The 17,280-nt window shown below is 44.3% G+C and overlaps 1 pseudogene; it reads right to left on the bottom strand.

The window, feature by feature from the left end:
* Positions 1-3,103: 3,103 nt before the first annotated feature.
* The window catches only part of LOC111140655, a 32,596-nt pseudogene continuing 18,419 nt past the window's right edge, over positions 3,104-17,280 (bottom strand).

Here is a 17,280-nt window from a genome sequence, read left to right as displayed (position 1 = left end):
TTTATATAATTTATTTAAGCATTTCCCTAAAGATGTACTTCTGGGTTGTCTTCAGTTTTTTGTTACTGTGAATAATGTTGCAGTGGACATCCTGGTACATAAAACCTTTCCTGCTTACTTAAGTATTTCTGTATGAGATATTCTTATAAATGAAATTGCTGTATCAGAATATTTCTGCTTTTGCAATTTTGATAAGTACCATCCAATTGCCCTCTAAAAAAGTGCAACATTTGTTTAGTCATTATATTAGTTAGGGTAGGCTACATAGAGCTAAAAACTGTCCATGGTTTCAAGATAGTAAGTTCACTTCTTTCTTCTGTAATAGTTCAAAGCAGATTTTTCTGTTGGTAGTGGTAGGACTGGAGTGATGGGAAGTTTTTGCCCACATGGCTCTTAAATACCTATTTTTTTTTAAAGATTTTATTTATTTATTTGACAGACAGAGATCACAAGCAGGCAGAGAGGCAAGCAGAGAAAAAGGAGAAAGCAGGCTCCCTGCAGAGCAGAGAGCCCGATGTGGGGCACGATCCCAGGACCCTGGGATCATGACCCGAGCCAAAGGCAGAGGTCTTAACCCACTGAGCTACCCAGGCGCCCCTGCCCACATGGCTCTTATCTATATGGTTCTCCAGGAATCCATGATTATAGTGTGTCTGCCATTTTTTATGATATTCTAAGGTGACTTTGGTTGTCGCCATCATCATTCTAAGAAATGAGGAGGGAGGGGAGAAGATAAAGGGATAAGTCTAGAAATTTTTATTGGCCTGGCTAGAAGTGACATTCATTGCTTCCCCTGGTATTTCACTGAAGAGAACTGCAGAGGATACTGGGAAATATAGTAAGGTTGGGCAAGTATATGCCCAGCTAACATCTCTGCCACAGGGATTTTAAAATATTTAAAATTGGCATGTCCCAGATGTCAGGTAATCAAAGTGACTGCTAATTAGAAATAACTAGAAGAACCAAGCAGTACCTATTGGCTCAGTATTAACCCTACTATACTGCCATGAAAATTTTAGAATAAAAATCCCAATAATATTTTTGGGACGCCTGGGTGGCTCAGTTGGTTAAGCAGCTGCCTTCGGCTCAGGTCATGATCCCAGCGTCCTGGGATCGAGTCCCACATCGGGCTCCTTGCTCGTCAGGGAACCTGCTTCTCCCTCTGCCTCTGCCTGCCATTCTGTCTGCCTGTGCTCGCTCTCTCCCCCTCTCTCTCTGACAAATAAATAAATAAAATCTTTAAAAAAAAAAAAAAATCCCAATAATATTTTTCATGGACTCAAAAGTGTATTTTGTTTTGCAATTTAAATGTTAAGCTTATCCAAAAGAGCAACTTTTGAAAAGAAAAAATAATGAGGATGTTCTTGTGTTTTTAGATATCAAAGCATAATATAAATACAGTAATTAAAATAATGAAGTACATAGGAATAGAGCAATGAGAATTTATAAAGCTATAAATTCTGCCAAACTCTCAAGTGTATTAATCATCATTTTCTTAGAGACCACCCTCTCTAAGTCTGCCATTATCCTGCTTCCCTGTGGAGTGATTTCTTTCTCTTGCATGCCTGGGGTTTCCTTTTGGGGACCCCCTTCTATTTTTTAAGATTTTATTTATTTATCTGGGATAGAGAGAGAACATGCACAAATGGGGCAGGGGTAGGGGCAGAGGCAGACTCCTGGCCTGGCACAGAGCCTGACAACATGGGGCTCCATCTTATCGCTCCGAGATCACGACCTAAGCCGAAGTTAGATGCTCAGCTCACTGAGTCACCGAGGTACCCCTGTGACTTTTGTTTCCTTTGTTTTATGCTATCTTTTTTCGTGGTTTACACACTCATTTTGCTGGAGCCCAACCATTGATGGCTTCCTGAGAGAGGGGAAGGTAAATCTTCCAAGGCCTTGTATGACTAAAAATACTTTTATTCTTCCTTCAAGCTTGATTGACAGTTTAGCTGGGTATTAATTGATAACCCCCCACCCCCCCCCCAGAATTGTCTTCTGGCATCCAGTGTTGCTATTAAGATGTCTAGTGTTATCTCCTACCTATTACTTTATGGGTCACCTGGTTTTTTTTTTTCTTTTCTTAAAGCTTTTAGACTCTTCTCTTTTTCCTTGCTGTTCTTGGCCTATGTCCAGACATACTCTGGCTTTTTGTCTGTTGTTTGTCTCATTTGTTTCACTGAGCACTCAATGGGACCTTAGCCTCTGAAGATTGACATCATCCAGTCGGAGGGATGTTCATCCATTATTTCTTTGCTAATTTCCTCCAATCCATTTTTTTTCTGTTCACTCTTTTTAAAAATCTCTCTTTCCTATTAATCAGATGATAGATTCCTAGATTGATTCTCTAACTTTCTTATTTTCTCTGTTACTATTCCACCAGTACTTTGGAAAGAAGGTTTTCATCTTGTTATCCAATAAGATATATTATTAATTGCCTATAGGCTCAGGCTTTCTTGATCATCATCCTCTTAGCTTGATTATCTGCCTCAAACATTTTTGTTTGGTTGGTTGGTTTGGTTTTTAGGATTTTGTTTATTTGAGTAGTTTGTAGCCATCTCTGAGAGGCAAGCAAGGGAGAAAAAATTCTTGGATACATTTTAGAGTCTGAGATATTGAGGCCGAAGTGTGCTCATGGCAGGGTCAAAGACACAGCTGGTAGGGAAGACAGCTCTAAAGCTGCCCGAGGCTGTGTCCCAGGCAACAGCAGCCCCAATCCTGCCCCACATAGCCATGCACAGAGAAGTGTGTCCTAGCTTGGGAGGGGACAAGGCAGACCCCTACCCGACCTTGCCCACACCCTCTTAGCTGTGCCATTCCTAGGCCCTGGAGAGCCTGCCACCCGATAACAGCCAAGATGGTGGCTCCTGTGCACACTCTCATAGACACACTCACCCACCATGTACATGGCTCCATAACAGGCAGCCCAGGCAGAGACACACAGCTATCTCCATGGGCACATTGCACACCTACACTATGCTATATGGAGCTCAAGTCCAAGCAGAAACACCTGTGTCCTTGCCCTCACGGGTACAGTTGCATGGTAGGGGGAGTTGGGGGGTGGTCACTGGGTAGGCAGGTAGCCATGGCCACTGTGGCAGCTTCACCAGTTGGCCTTCGCGGCTTTGATGTCATTCACAAGGCTCTTGGCCAAAGAGATACCAAAGATCTGGAGGAAGGTGATGGCCACAAAGACTCCAGCCACAACATTCAGGTTGTCCTGCAGCCACTTGTCGAACTGGTCCACATAGCATCCTTTGGTGTGGATGGAGCCCTGCTGCTCCAGCTCCAGTTTGAGCCTGGAGTCCGAGCCACACTGGGTGCTGAGGACACCTTCTGCAGGGGCTCTGATGCAGCAGGAGGACACCCTGCAGCACTCCCAGCTGGAGTTCAAGTCACTGCAGTTGAAATAAATATTGAGGTTCCAGTCATTAGGCCCCATGGCTCCACAGCAAGATGGATATTCCCGAGCAAAGTCAATGAGGTTCTGGATGTCAATGTTGTCCCAAAAGGCCTTGATGTTGTTGTTGAGGAAGAAACTGAGCAGGTCTCAAATTGTGTTCTTGAACACAAAGGAAGAGATCCCTGATGCCAGCTCCGGGAAGACGATGAGACCCAAGAACACCGAGAAAAGCTTGAGCAGAAAGGTGATCTCCCCGAGGGCCTGGATGCAGCAGGCGAAGCCCAGCACCAACATGGTGCCTCTGATCCTATGAGCTGCCCGGCGGGGTGGAAGCCTCCCAGACCTGCCAGCACCGAGCTGCTGGAGAGAACGCCCTTCTCACCCCAGGCTCAGGAGCCAGCACCCAAAAGACAATGTTGAAGCCGAAGGGAGAGTATTTCCTCTGGCAGCCCATCTCCGGTAGCTGGGAGGGCTGCTGCTGGCCCCAAAGGCACTGAGAGTGGCCTCCTGCCTGCCCGGGGAAGCAGGGTAGGGGTTGCACCAGCCCCCCACAGTCCCGCACGGACCAGAGCCCCTAGAAGCCCAGCCGGGCCGGGATGGGGAGGGGTTTCCTGCCACACAGAGCACCGAGGGGTGGGGACCACCGGCCCAACAGGGGCCACCAGAGATAGAGGCTGCCCTGAGCCCACATAGCGACAGGAGTGCTGCTCCCCCATCATTATGGAAACGTGGTCCCCCTGAAATCTTTGCTTCCAGTGCTCCTGCCAGCGTCATTCAAGTAACTCACCTTCTGTTGGTATCAACAGATACACATTTTCTGTTCACGGTCAAGCTTACTCTGACCCATACTCCCTACTCTTGACAGACTCGCTCTCCCTCCTTACGGGGCCTGTGCACAACTTGCTCATCTCTGGCATCTTGTAGCTTTTCCTCTTGTAACAACAATTTCCCTGTATTTTTCACCAAACTCTCCCGAGATAATCTAATTCTCTCTGTAATCACCATCATTCCCGTCTGGGCAGCTCGTTCCTGCGGCTGCTCCATCTACCTCTGCCCTATAGCTTGGCTGCCCTTGGGTCAGGTCACATCTTCTGGCAAAATCAACTGTGGGCTGGGAGTGGCGGTGGGTGGGGAGATAACATCAAACATTCCCGCCTGAAGAACCCCACGGAGTCATTTTCTGCCAAGAGTCTTCGGGGATGGTAGTTATTCAGAGGTATGGCCAGCCCTTTACAGTGACTTTAGATAAAATACTCAAACCTTAGGAGCCTCGATGGCCTCTTTGAAAAGTAAAAGTAAGTAGATATCGCCCATCTATTTCATAGGATTGTTCTGAAAATGAAATAAGCTGTTGTACATTATAAAGCACTGCTCCGTGTCAACAGCTGGTGAAATGCCTGGCGTATGATAGATGCCCCATCCGCAGTGTAACGGGATGCCATAAAGTGCCTGGGACCAAAATGGGCTCTTTGGGGCCACTGCTGAGAACCACATTGATAAGTGCCACATCGCTTTTAGTCCAGCACCCTCCCAGGTGCTGGGGCTATCTGTGGGGCCCACTGACAAGGCCTGTCAGAGAGCCTACAGGTCTGCCCTCACTCCTGCCCAGAAGGCCTGGGGGGAACAAGCTGGGGGTTTTGGGGGGGGTGGTTTGGGGGGAACTTCAGAGTTCTTAAGGAGAGCCCGTGCCCTCTTCTTGCCAACCTGGGAAGAGGAACGAAGATGCTCTCTAGAAGCACAAGGGAGGGAAGCCTCATGAGTGTGTGTGCACGTGTGCTCAACCACACAGCCACTCCTGCCCCACTGAATCAGGGATGAGTGAGAGTCTCCAGTGTGAAGCCACCAGCGCCGGGACTAACGGAGAGCCCGCTGACACCCCGTGTGAAGAAAAAGGTGGGAGAAGGATGATGGAGCCGAGAAAGAACAGATGGTCTTTTTTAAAAAAAGCTTCCCCTAAAGCTAAAACTTTTAATTAAAAGACTAATTTTTCCTTCTTAAAACCCCCTTTTTATGGTAAAATACAGCACACAGACAGAAAAAAACATAAAATGTGCCGCTTAATGAGTTATCAAGGCACTATCTGTGTAACCATCACTGAGGTCAGTAAATTGAACATTGCCAGCCCCTCAACTGTGTCTACTTGTGTCTCTCCAAAATCCCCACAAATGTAACCATAACTTTGTCCTTTTTTTTTTTTTAAGATTTTATTATTTGACAGAGAGAGGGAGAGAGAGCGAGAGAGCACAAGCAGGGGGAGAGGTAGGCAGAGGGAGAGAGAGAAGCAAGCTCCCTGCTCAGCAAGGAGCTCGATCTTAGGACACTGGGATGATGACCTGAGCCAAAGGCAGACACTTAACCCACTGAGCCACGAGGCGCTCCTTGATCTTTATCACAATTTCTTTTTTATTACTTTTTTCATGTAAGTATGCACCGTAAAGCACTGTGCTTTAGTATTGCTTGTTTGGGGACTTAATGTAAGTGGAAACATACAGTATGCATATACATCAGTTTGTCTATCTAGCTACGGTTGAGGGCAGTTGGTTTGTTTCCAGTGCGAGGCTGTCATGAACATACTGGCACTAACATCCTTGCGCACGGTCCTGGTGTGCCCATGTATAATCTCACGGGGGCGTACAGCCAAGAGTGGAACTGCGGAATGGTAGGGTACTGGAATCCTCCACTGGACTACAGCTGTTTTCAAAGTGGACTCTCACTGTACATTTGGGGAGCAGTTCTCCTTGCTCCACATCAAAGCTGATAATTCTTCACTCTGAGATAATGTATTTCTAGAGAAAAAAGGCCTTTAGGGGCACATGGGTGGCTCAGTGGGTTAAGCCTCTGCCTTCAGCTTAGGTCATGATCTCAGGGTCTTGGGATCGAGCCTCAAATCAGGCTCTCTGCTCAGCGGGGAGCCTGCTTCCCACCCCCCGTCTCTGCTTGCCTCTCTGCCAGTTGCGATCTCTATCTGTCAAATAAATAAATAAATAAATAAATAAATAATTTTTTTAAAAAGACCTTTAAAAAAAAATGAAAAAATAATGGCAGAATGAACAGGTAATTCTTTTTGAGTGACTTTACATGGCAAAACAAAGATGTAGTAGTTCCACTTAGACCTATTTTCACCCCTTGAAAATCTCCTGGACCATGCCATCTCAAATGCTGACAACCACTGTCCCATATAACATGCTATCGATTGTTCCTATTTATCTTTTTTAACATCAAAAACCACATGACACATAGAGCATTCAGCCTCCAAGGTGACCGACCCAGTGAACCTCCACTCTTGGTATTTATGCCTTTGCGTAGACATCCCACCCTGAATAAGGGCTGATTTTGTGCCCATTTGAAGTCTCAATGTATGAATTCACAGGGTAAGTAAGGAAAGACACTGCCGCTTCGACATTGCTCTTCTGGATCTATCAGTGTGGGGCAAGTCAACTACCATGATGTGAAGTTGCTCAAGGAGTCCTACAGACAGGCCCACATAGAAAAAGAACCCACTTAACTAATGCCAACTTGCTAAACAAGTGAGTGAACCAGCTTGAACAAGGCATTCAGCCTTTGGTGATTTCAGTCTAGCCTCTGAGTTTTTCAGCTTGACCCCAGAAATCATAAGGCAACAAGCTGTCCACCTGTGCCCTGTCTGAATCCCTGACCCATAGAAGCCACGAGATAGTAGATAATGACTGTTGTTTCAAGCCACCACATTTGGGGATGATTTGTTACACAGCAAGAGACAACTAGCGACATACATAAGCACCTAGGAAGTATCCTTGCCAAAAATTTGAACCTGAATGTGAACATGCCTATATGTTTAATGACAGATTTAGAAGAAAGAGAAGGATAGGAGAATGTGTTAAACGAGTACACTACAGGGATGCAGTTAGCAAAATCCAGAATATAGGAAATTCTATAGCACAAATTACCCAAGTTCTTCAACTAGTAGATTGTTGGAGGTTGAGGGGGGGGAGATGAGGAGAGAAACCTAACATTGAAAGAAATTTAGAAGGTATGACAGATTGCATTATTCTCAATACATGTGGCCCTCCTTTTTGGGAGAATTATCCTTTTTTTTTCCACACCGACCTCAGCTTTGGCCATGTGATTTTCTTTGATCAATGAAATGTGAGCAGATGTGATATTTGCTACTTCTGAGCAGAAATTTTAAAAGTCAGGCACCTGGGTGGCTCAGCCGTTGAGCATCTGACGGTGGCTCAGGTCAGATCCCAGGGTCCTAGGCTCGAGCCCCACATCAGGCTCCCTGCTCAGCAGGAAGCCTCCTTCTCCCTCTCCCTCTCTGCTGGCTTGTGTTCCCTCTCTCACTGTCTCTCTGTCAAATTAATAAATAAGAGCTTAAAAAAAAAAGAAATTTTAAAAGTCATTGTGTGTTAACCATTTCTCGTTCCATCTGCCAGGAAGTGGGTGTATCCCAAACGGGGACTGTTTCTTCAGCCCGTGGCCAGGAGTGAAGAGTATGTGAAGCTGATTCACAACGGAGATTCACGTGAGCAGGAAATAACCTCAAGTTGTTATAAACTGCTATGATTTTGGAGCTGCCTGCTACCATAGCATAACTTCAGGTAGTCTGCCTCATGTAAGAAATGTTTCAATCAAATGAAACAGATAAACCTTATTAGGATCTCACTTTATGAAACCATTGTAGAACTTTATTACTATCATTTGGAAATTTCCCATAATAAAAAGTTAAAAAAAAATAGTCTAGGGGTGCCTGGGTGGCTCAGTCATTAAGTGTCTGCCTTTGGCTCAGGTCATGGTCCCAGGTTCCTGGGGCTGAGCCGTGCTTTGGGCTCCTGCTCAGTGGGGATCTGCTTCTCCCTCTCTCTCTCCCTCTGCTGTTCTCCCTGCTTGTATACATGCAGGCTCTCTCTCTCTTCTCTGTCTCACTCCTTCTCTCTCAAATAAATAAATGAAATCTTAAAAAAAAAAATAGTCTATTCCCTTGAGCCCCAGAGTTGTCCCTGCCTCTCAAAGAGGTACAGAAAATATGGGAGCTGGGGGAATGGAGCCAAACAATTAAGTTTAATGAGTTAGTATAGAAAAGAGGGGTTTGAATAAGGCCTCACGAAGGAGACATCAAAACTAGTCATTTCCATGGTGCCTGGGTGGCTCAGTTGGTTAAGCTTCTGCCTTTGGCTCAGGTCATGACCCTGGGGCCCTGGGATAGAGGTCCGCATTGGGCTCCCTGATCACTGGGGAGTCTCCTTCTCCCTCTGCCTCTGCCCCTCCCCACTGCTTGTGTGTGCTCTCTCTCTCTCTCAGATAAAGAAATAAAATCTTAAAAAAAAAAACAACAACACAACAACTAATCATTTCCAGTAGGAAATATTTTTCTTCAGGAGCATTTTAACAGTTCATATCAGGGCAAGATTCAGAGCACTGGAGAGGTGTGGGGAGCTCTGGAAGTAGTAGCTTCCACCTCAAGGGTGAAAGGGAAAGGTGTGGCTTAAGTAGAACCATTATCTCTTCTCTGCCTATTAGCTAAAATCAAATTCAGTATCTGCTTTCACCAATTAGAGCATCTGATGTGTTCTCTGTCTGTGTACTGGGCATTAAGTTACTGCCTAGAATTAGGAGATGGGTTGGGAGTTTGCTCTCTCCACTCCCCGCCTCAGCCTGGAATTGCATTACTTCTAGGAATGATGCATTCCTTTGAGTTAATGACAGATGGTTTTCTATTGTTCCACTTGTTTCCTACAAAGTGCTCTAATTCACTCTTCATGAGGCTCCAGACTGCATTTCCGCCATTTGCACAGCAAGGATAGAATTTCCTCTAAGTGGAGTAGACCCAGTAACTGAGCCCGGCCACCTTGCCAGTACCACATCCAAGAGAATGTTGTAGAAGAGGGCCACTTGGGTAGGGGGAGGCCTGAGCTGAGAGAAAGAAAAAGTGGCTGAGCTTGAGGCAGACCCCAGCTCAAGAGACTATGTGGTAGGACATGTGCTCCCAGGGAGGGTGAGACAGGCAGCTATGCTGGGGAAGAAAATCTGTTAGCATTAGAAAAGCAGCAGCAACCTTGGCCATAGCATCCCCTCCCCTCCTGCCTCAAGGAGCAAGTGAAGAGAGCCCACCTCTCATTCCATCCCCCAAACCTCGGGTGGTCATCTCTAGGACAGAAGAAGAAGATGGGTGTGTGAAGGCAGACACATCTCCCACCCCCACTCCCTCTAGACAGACATTTAACTTTTGTGTTGTTTTGTTCTTGAGATGGAAGTTGAGAAATAAGGAGAACCGAACATTAGAAATAGGACTGGGGAGTTCCAGAATCGGGAGGGAATGTCAGTCAGGTATGAAAGGAGCCCATTGCCCAGGGATTCCACTAGAGGAGGCTGGGAGCAGTTAAACAGCTTCGTGCTTACATCCCAGTGAATCATTATGCCTCCATAAGCATAAAGTTCCTTCATTTCCCCTGACAACACAATAACAAGAAATAAAACCAAAAAATTAGGGTTTGGGTTTTTAAGCGATACACCATCTACTTTTTTTTTTTTTTTAAAGTAATCTCTACACCCAACATGGGGCTGGAACTCACAACCCCAAGATCAAGAATTGTATGCTCTAGGGACTGAGCCAGCCAGGTGCCCCATACCACCCACTTCGCACTAGACAAACCCTGTCCTTGGCAATTGCCCTTCTTAATCTTTCCTGCCTTCTGCCTTCTCTCTCTTATCCTGCAGAAAAGCTATGCCCCCTGCTGCCCTCTGTGCAATTAACTAGAGCCAAACTTATGTACCATCAAGGACACTAAAAATAAATATCTATATTTTCTTTTAATATTTTGCCTACTGTGACCCACTTTTAGCTCAATTTCAAAAGCAAGGGAGTGAGGTGTGTCCTAAATAAACAGGGCATTGAACTCTGTTCTACTGTTTTGGCTGCATAGCTTTTTACGAAAGTTGTTTTCTACAGACGGTAAGAGTTTAAAAGACCTTCTGTGTCAATATATTGATATTTAAGCTTCATCAAAAATCTATTTCCTTGGGGACCGTTTCCCACTGAGAATTCTGGTATTAAAGAGCTCTGGTTAGGATCAGCTCTAAAGAGCCTGAGTCACATGTAGAATCACTTACAACCCACCCACGTGTCTGAAAACACATTTTTCAGCGATTAAAAAGTCAAGAGCTGTGAAGATTTCTTTCAAAGAGAGTATTTCATCAGCTGGTGTTATTTTAATTATTTGTCTTTAATGAAGAATCTACGAATGTCTTCAAAAAATCAGACTTAATAGGTAGACTGTCACTTAAAAAAAATCAAGTTACGGTCTGAAGGTTTCACAGGCATTGGGCGATTATTGTCATAATTTAAATACTTCAGTTTAGACAGCAAGATATATGTGAGTGCTTTAAAAGTTAGTTTTAATATTCACCCTAGGAGTTGTTAATGACTACTTTAAAGTGCTCTAATGGGGAATACAAACTCCAGGGGGTTTGTGAGCACTGAAGGGCTCTAATCAGAACTTGGCCTTGGGATCTGTGGCTATTACAGCTTGTTGAACAATTCATTTCTGAATCTACACTAGAGGATTTATTCTTTAGCATAAGAGACACTAGAAAGAACTTTTTATTAGTGAAATGCGTGGGTTTTGCAGTACGTGTAGAGAGCAGGAATCTCACCTTTAAAGGAAAGGGGCGTTAAGTTTTGGATGAGTCCTGAACAGGGCTGTCGGTTTGGGTGTTCGTTTAGTCCTGTGCCTGCTGCTTCACGCAGGATTCTGTCACCTGAGTCAGTGAGAAGTGTGGCCAGGTCCTGCTTTAGGACCACGTGGTATGGTTCAGGCAAATATTTCAATGTAAGGTTCTGGTCAGGAGCCTTAAGTTTAGGGAGCTAACAAGGACTCTTGTGTTTGTTTGCCAATCAGTGTTTGGGCGTGGAATTTGGTCAGACACTGACTTTCACGGACTCACTGTCCAGTGGCCCTATGGCGGGCGAGATGCCCCAGACTCTGGATGCAAATTGGCAGAGGCCCCACCAAGACGCTGACAACGGTGTACTATCAAACTGGCTTAAGCCAGTGAACCAACATTTGGTCCACAAATAATTACCATGAGATGTAATGAAAAAGAAAAAAAGGAGGGCCAAATAGAAAAAAGAAAATGTACTTACAATGACAAAGATTCAGGGAGATTCGTAGATAAAAATGAGGTTTTGTCTGCATAACGATAATAATGTAAATGAATTATATAAGGCTTCCTACATGTCCGAAACTCTCTCTTAACATAAACATATACATGTATTCATTTAATACCTGCCCCAGCTCCATGAAGAAATACTATTATCATATTCTTTTTTTTTTTTTTAAGAGTTGTTTATTTATTTTAGGAAAAGAGAGAGAGAGCAAGTGGGGGAGGGGGAGGGGAGGGAAAGGGAGAATCCTGAAGCAGACTCCCTGCTAAGTGCAGAGCCCAATGCGGGGCTCTATCCCAAAACCCTGAGATCATGACCTGAGCCAAACCCAAGAGTCAGCCACTCAACCGACTATGCCACCCAGGAGCCCCCAATTATCATATATTTAACTGTTTCAGGAAATAGGAGCACAAAGTACAACTTGTCCTAGATCCTACAAAGTGAGTAAGTGGACAAGCAGTGATTTGAACCCAGGCAGTCTGACTCCAGAATCCAAGCTCTCGTTGTTTTAGAAACCAGAGTCTTTTTTTTTTTTAAGATTTTATTTATTTATTTGACAGAGATCACAAGTAGGCAGAGAGGCAGGCAGAGAGAGAGAGAGGGAGGCAGGCTCCCTGCTGAGCAGAGAGCCCGATGCGGGGCCGATCCCAGGACCCTGGGATCATGACCTGAGCCAAAGGCAGAGGTTTCAACCCACTGAGTCACCCAGATGCCCCTAGAAACCAGAGTCTTCTTCCTGAAACACAGCCATCGCTATGTGACCAGGAGCCACAGGAGTTTATAGAGTTAAAGAAAACTGGACTTGCTCTAAGAGCCCAAGGGGAAAACTAAGGAATTCTGTGGTTTTCCTTGGCTTGAGAAAAGGCCCTTGCCAACAAGAGAGCTTTCTGTCAGGCATCATTTGGGCAGCAGGGCTTCTGCGATGAATTAAAATAAAGACCTGTCACTTGGTCGATGATGTGTATAACAGTTCTCCTAGACGCAACAAAGCTGCTGAGTATTAGAAGACTTTGAAGAAAAAGGCAGGCAACAGACAAGCTGTTTTTCTCTCTTCCACGTTTCACTTCCTTCCTTTTCCATCTCCCTATATCATTCCATATCAGATCAACTGTTCACACATGTGAGGTTATTGATGTAAGTCACCGCAAACATCCCTGCATGAAAGCATATTTTTCTCTGTCCCTTTCAATCCCTCAGCCAGGGCAAGAGTTGGTTAATTTTTTTTTTTTAAAGATTTTATTTATTTACTTGAGAAAGAGAGAGTATGAGAGAGATCACGAGCAGCAGGGAAGGGTAAAGGGAGAAGCACATGCCCCACTGAGCAGGGAGCCCAATGCGGAACTTGATCCCAGGACCCTGGGATCACAACCTGAGCCCAAGACAGATGCTTAACGTACTGAGCCACCCAGCCTTCCAAGAGTTGGATAATCTGATCACCGGCACAGTTATTTGGCGAATTCTTGACCTGCAGCTACAAATCTGATCTTGAGCCTTGCTTTTGCAAGATCCTCCGTGGACAGTTCTTCGAGGGGACAGAAACCACCAGCCCACAGCCGGCATTCTACAGATCCTTTACCATTTACTTGCTTTAATTCCTACAGCATAATTTTACCCACATCTCACAGAAGTGAGTGTTTGGAGGTCCACTCAGGGCCTTTTCCTATTTCCCTGTCCTTGAGGGGATATGGTGTGCCTCTCTTCTTATCCTCTTTTTTCAGCCTATTTCTGTGTATACTCAGGATCCTGGCAAACCACTCACTCAGCCACATCACAGAACTACAGGAAACTCACTGTGAGCTCAGCAGACCTAACATCAGGCTCTGGCAGCCGCCAGATCCACAAACATTTCAAGGTTCTAGGACTTTTAGGGTTCTTATAACTGTTACTTGGTAAGTTCCAAATACTTTTAAAAAAATCCCCAATATTTGCATATACCAGATCGATTTTATATAAAAATATAATAATTAATTAATGTATTTGTCACATTTGAATTGAGACCAGGAACTGAACCCAATGCTAGAAACTCAAGAGAAATAAGATATGGATCCTGCTCATTTGTTGGGACTCGTTTTGCTTGTAGGTAGTAGGAATCCAACTTAAAGTAGCTTCAACAAAAAATGAAATGTGTTGCTTCCTGTAACTGAAAAGTCCGAGCATAAATTTTAGGCATAGATGGATCAAGGGAGCTTCTCTTTTCACCTCTGCTCATCTTTGACTCTCTTTCTGTGCTGGCCTCATTTTCTTAAAGATACCCTCCCCAATATAACCTGAACCAGTGGCTTTAAGAAGCTTCAACTTGTCATTCTTAGGGATCAAAATAGCAGAGGAATAGAGACCTTCTCTCAGATCCATTTGGCAAAAATCAAGGAAGATTCTGACTGGCTGCAGTTGATGGCGTGCCCATTTGATTGCCCACTCTGGCCAGGAGAATGGAATATTCAATTAGGCCATGCTTAGGTTAGCTGCTTCCCTCCCACCAGATGAGTTGTACAACATGAAATGCATTTCCCACACAGAGAAAGGGGTGAAGGAGAGAGAAAAATAATAGATATTCACTATGGTAGTTAGCCTCAAAGACGACCCCAAAGGATTTTCACCTCCTGGTATTTGTATCCTGGCACAATCTTCCACACTATATCAGGACTAGCCTTTGTGACTAATAGAATCCTGCAGATGAGACGGCATGTGACCTTAAGGCTAAGTCATAAAAGGTATCGCAGGCTTCACCTTGCTCTCTCTTGGATTACCTGCTCTGAAGGAAGCCAGCCATTATGTTGTGAGGACGCCCATGCTGACCCCTGAGAAGATCCCTGGGGAGGGGAACTGAGGCCTTCTGCTAAGAGCTAATTCCAACTTGGTAGCCACTTGAGTGTGCCATCTGGAAAGTAGATTTTCCAGCCCCAATCAAGCTTTCAGATGACTAGCAGCCGTGGGCTACACCTTGACCGCAACTTCTTGAGCAACTACCCAGCTAAGCTGCTTCTGAATTCCTGAGCTACAGATACTATGAGATCTGTGAGATCATAAATGTTTATAATCCTTTCAGGCCGTTAAGTCTCAGAGTAATGTGTTCCTCAAAAGTAGGAACTTACATCCAAGTAGCTCATTGCCCAGCCTAAAGATGGAGACATTAAATGACTAACTTTAATTTGTGAGTGGGAAAGGAAGATGGAAGAGAAGCGTCCATGCAGTTTCACAGGAGAGACCACCTCTGAGCTAGGCTCAGGGAAGAATGCAACAGGGAACTGAATCCAGGCCAAGGGAACAGCCAAAGGCTCAGAGACTTGAAAAGTGAGCTGTGTGCTCAGGGAAATGCAAATAGAATAGTGTGGTTATGGTTAAGGCAATGTTCATCAGAATCACAAGGAGGATGTAAAAAATATACAGCTACTCACAAATCCTAGCCCTACACAATCTGATGATTAGGAAACAGTGGTTTGGGTTTGCAAGGTTGTTTTTTGTTTGGGGTGACATGGTTAGCTGTTTGCTGTGAAGATGTGTGTGTTTTTGGCGCGTTTTTTGGACCACATGCTACAGAAAGCAGTGTTTTTGGTGCGTTCTTTGGACCACATGCTACAGAAAGCAGAAAACATAGGCCCTTGGGGCCAAATCAATCCTAATAAAATAGAATATGAATGAGCAGGTAGAGTGGAGTCCAGAGATCTGCATTCTAACAAACATTTTAGGAAATTTTAGGCACACAAGTGCATTAGTATATAAGCTTGAGAGATGAGTGATTTGTGGAAAACCCAGGAAAGAACTGTCTTGTGGAAATAAGGAGAGTTTCAAGGAGGTGATGAAATACCCCAAAATGGCTATGCTTGTATTATGATGGTGGCAGTTGTAGACACTAGGGTTTCGTTTTTGTTTTTGTTTTCCATAGTATAGGTCTGTTAGCACCACAACTTAATGATTTTTCAGAAAGTTTAAGGAGCTGTGTTAATGATGTGGAGAAGTCAAGTCGACAAGGGTTGAAAAGAGGTCATTGGCCTTCACAAGTGGGAGGCCACTGGAGACCTTTGGATGAGGGGGTGGAAGCCAGATTACAATGGTTGGATTCAGTGAATGGGGAGGAAGTAGAGGGAACCACTAAGTCAAGAAGTTTGGCAGCAAAGGCAAAATTTAAAATAAAATTGTTCTCTTTTTTTACAGACTATAAAAGTAATACTTGTTCGTTATATAAAATTGGGCAATTCAGAATATTAAGAACAGAATAATAGTCACCCATAATCCCACCACCAATGCCAAACCACGTTAACAGTTTGGTATATTTGTTGAACATTTCCCCTTTGCAACAGTGCTCTGAGGTAGAGAGAATAGCTCAAAATCATCCACATTATTTTCAGTTGAGGAAACCAAGGCTCAGAAAGAGATTTTTCCTGAGGCACCAGAACAATCCATAATAAAGTATTTGGTTTCCATAGTGCTTTGACTTGCATTTCCTGGTTGCCCTGACCACCGCAAGAAGTGGCCAGTCTAGCCATTTCCTTGTGCCCTATGGTGTCCTGAACCAATGTTTCAGCCGAAATGCCTCTAACATTCCACTGCACCTATGGATTTACATTCTTCAATTCTTTCTAAGAGTAGGACCTGGCTCTCATTTATCTTGGTATTTCCAGATCCTTGGATAGCATTTGATAAAGAATCATTGCAAAATACATTTCCAGAATGACAGATGATGGGCGGTATTTGATATAGTAACTGATGCAGTTTTCATTCTCAGTTTTCTATTCTTTGTAATACTTCCCCCATCCTGGTGGCAGCTAGGGTGTTCTGTACACAGACTCTCTCAGGTAAGAATAACAGTAGAATCAGAGTCCAATGATTGGTTTTTGATTTTCAAAAGCTCAGGTGGGTGTACATAACATAAATGGAAGAGCGGCTGAAGGGCTCTATTACCCTTGACTAAATGTGGTCAGATTGAGAAGAGAAAGGAAGGTGGATAAGAAAGGAAACAAGTGAGATACTAGTGTGAGTTCCCTCCCAGGAAAGGGGCCTGGTGAATCCCTGGTGAATCCCACTCTGCTCAATCCCATCCAGAGTAGAGCTTGTCCAGGTAATAAAACACCAGAGCTGTCCATGCTTCAGTGTGGCTTTAGAAGAGCAGGAAGAAATGGCCATGTGGAGAGTCTAGACCAGCACGCTGTCCAACAGAAATACAATTTGAACCACATATGGAATCTTCAGTGTCCTAGTAAGTAGCCACATTAAAGAAAGTAGAAAGAAACTGGTGCAATGAGTTTTAATAAAATATTTTATCTAATCTAATATATTCAAATATTATTGCCCCATGTAATCAATACAGAAATTGTGAATGAGATATTTTGTATTCTTTGTACGAAGTCTTTGAAATCTAGTATGTATTTATAGTCACAGCACATCCCAGTCTGGAGTAGCTATATTTCAGTTTCGTGTTCAGCAGCCAGCTATAGCTGGTGGCCATTTTACATAGCCCAAGTCTGGACAATCAGACATAAAATGGCCCCATGGAATGCCTAATCACCTGATTGAAAATTGGAGCCATAGGATCTTTCTTATGTGCTCAAGAATACATTGACAAGGCCCAAAGAGCCAGGTGACCTAAGGACATCATGTTCCAGGCTGAGTGGGGTCTCATCTGCATGCACTGAGCGGACAAAAGGCCATCTGGATGTCTCAGTGGATGCCATGGAAACACGGCAATCCAGGGTAAACCCCCAGGAACTTGGATACCACCCTGGGGAAAGATGAAAGT

Source organism: Enhydra lutris, unplaced genomic scaffold, assembly GCF_002288905.1.
Source record: "Enhydra lutris kenyoni isolate GAN:26980312 unplaced genomic scaffold, ASM228890v2 scaffoldscaffold1, whole genome shotgun sequence".
NCBI lineage: Eukaryota > Metazoa > Chordata > Mammalia > Carnivora > Mustelidae > Enhydra > Enhydra lutris.
This window is presented reverse-complemented; position numbering and strand designations above follow the sequence as displayed.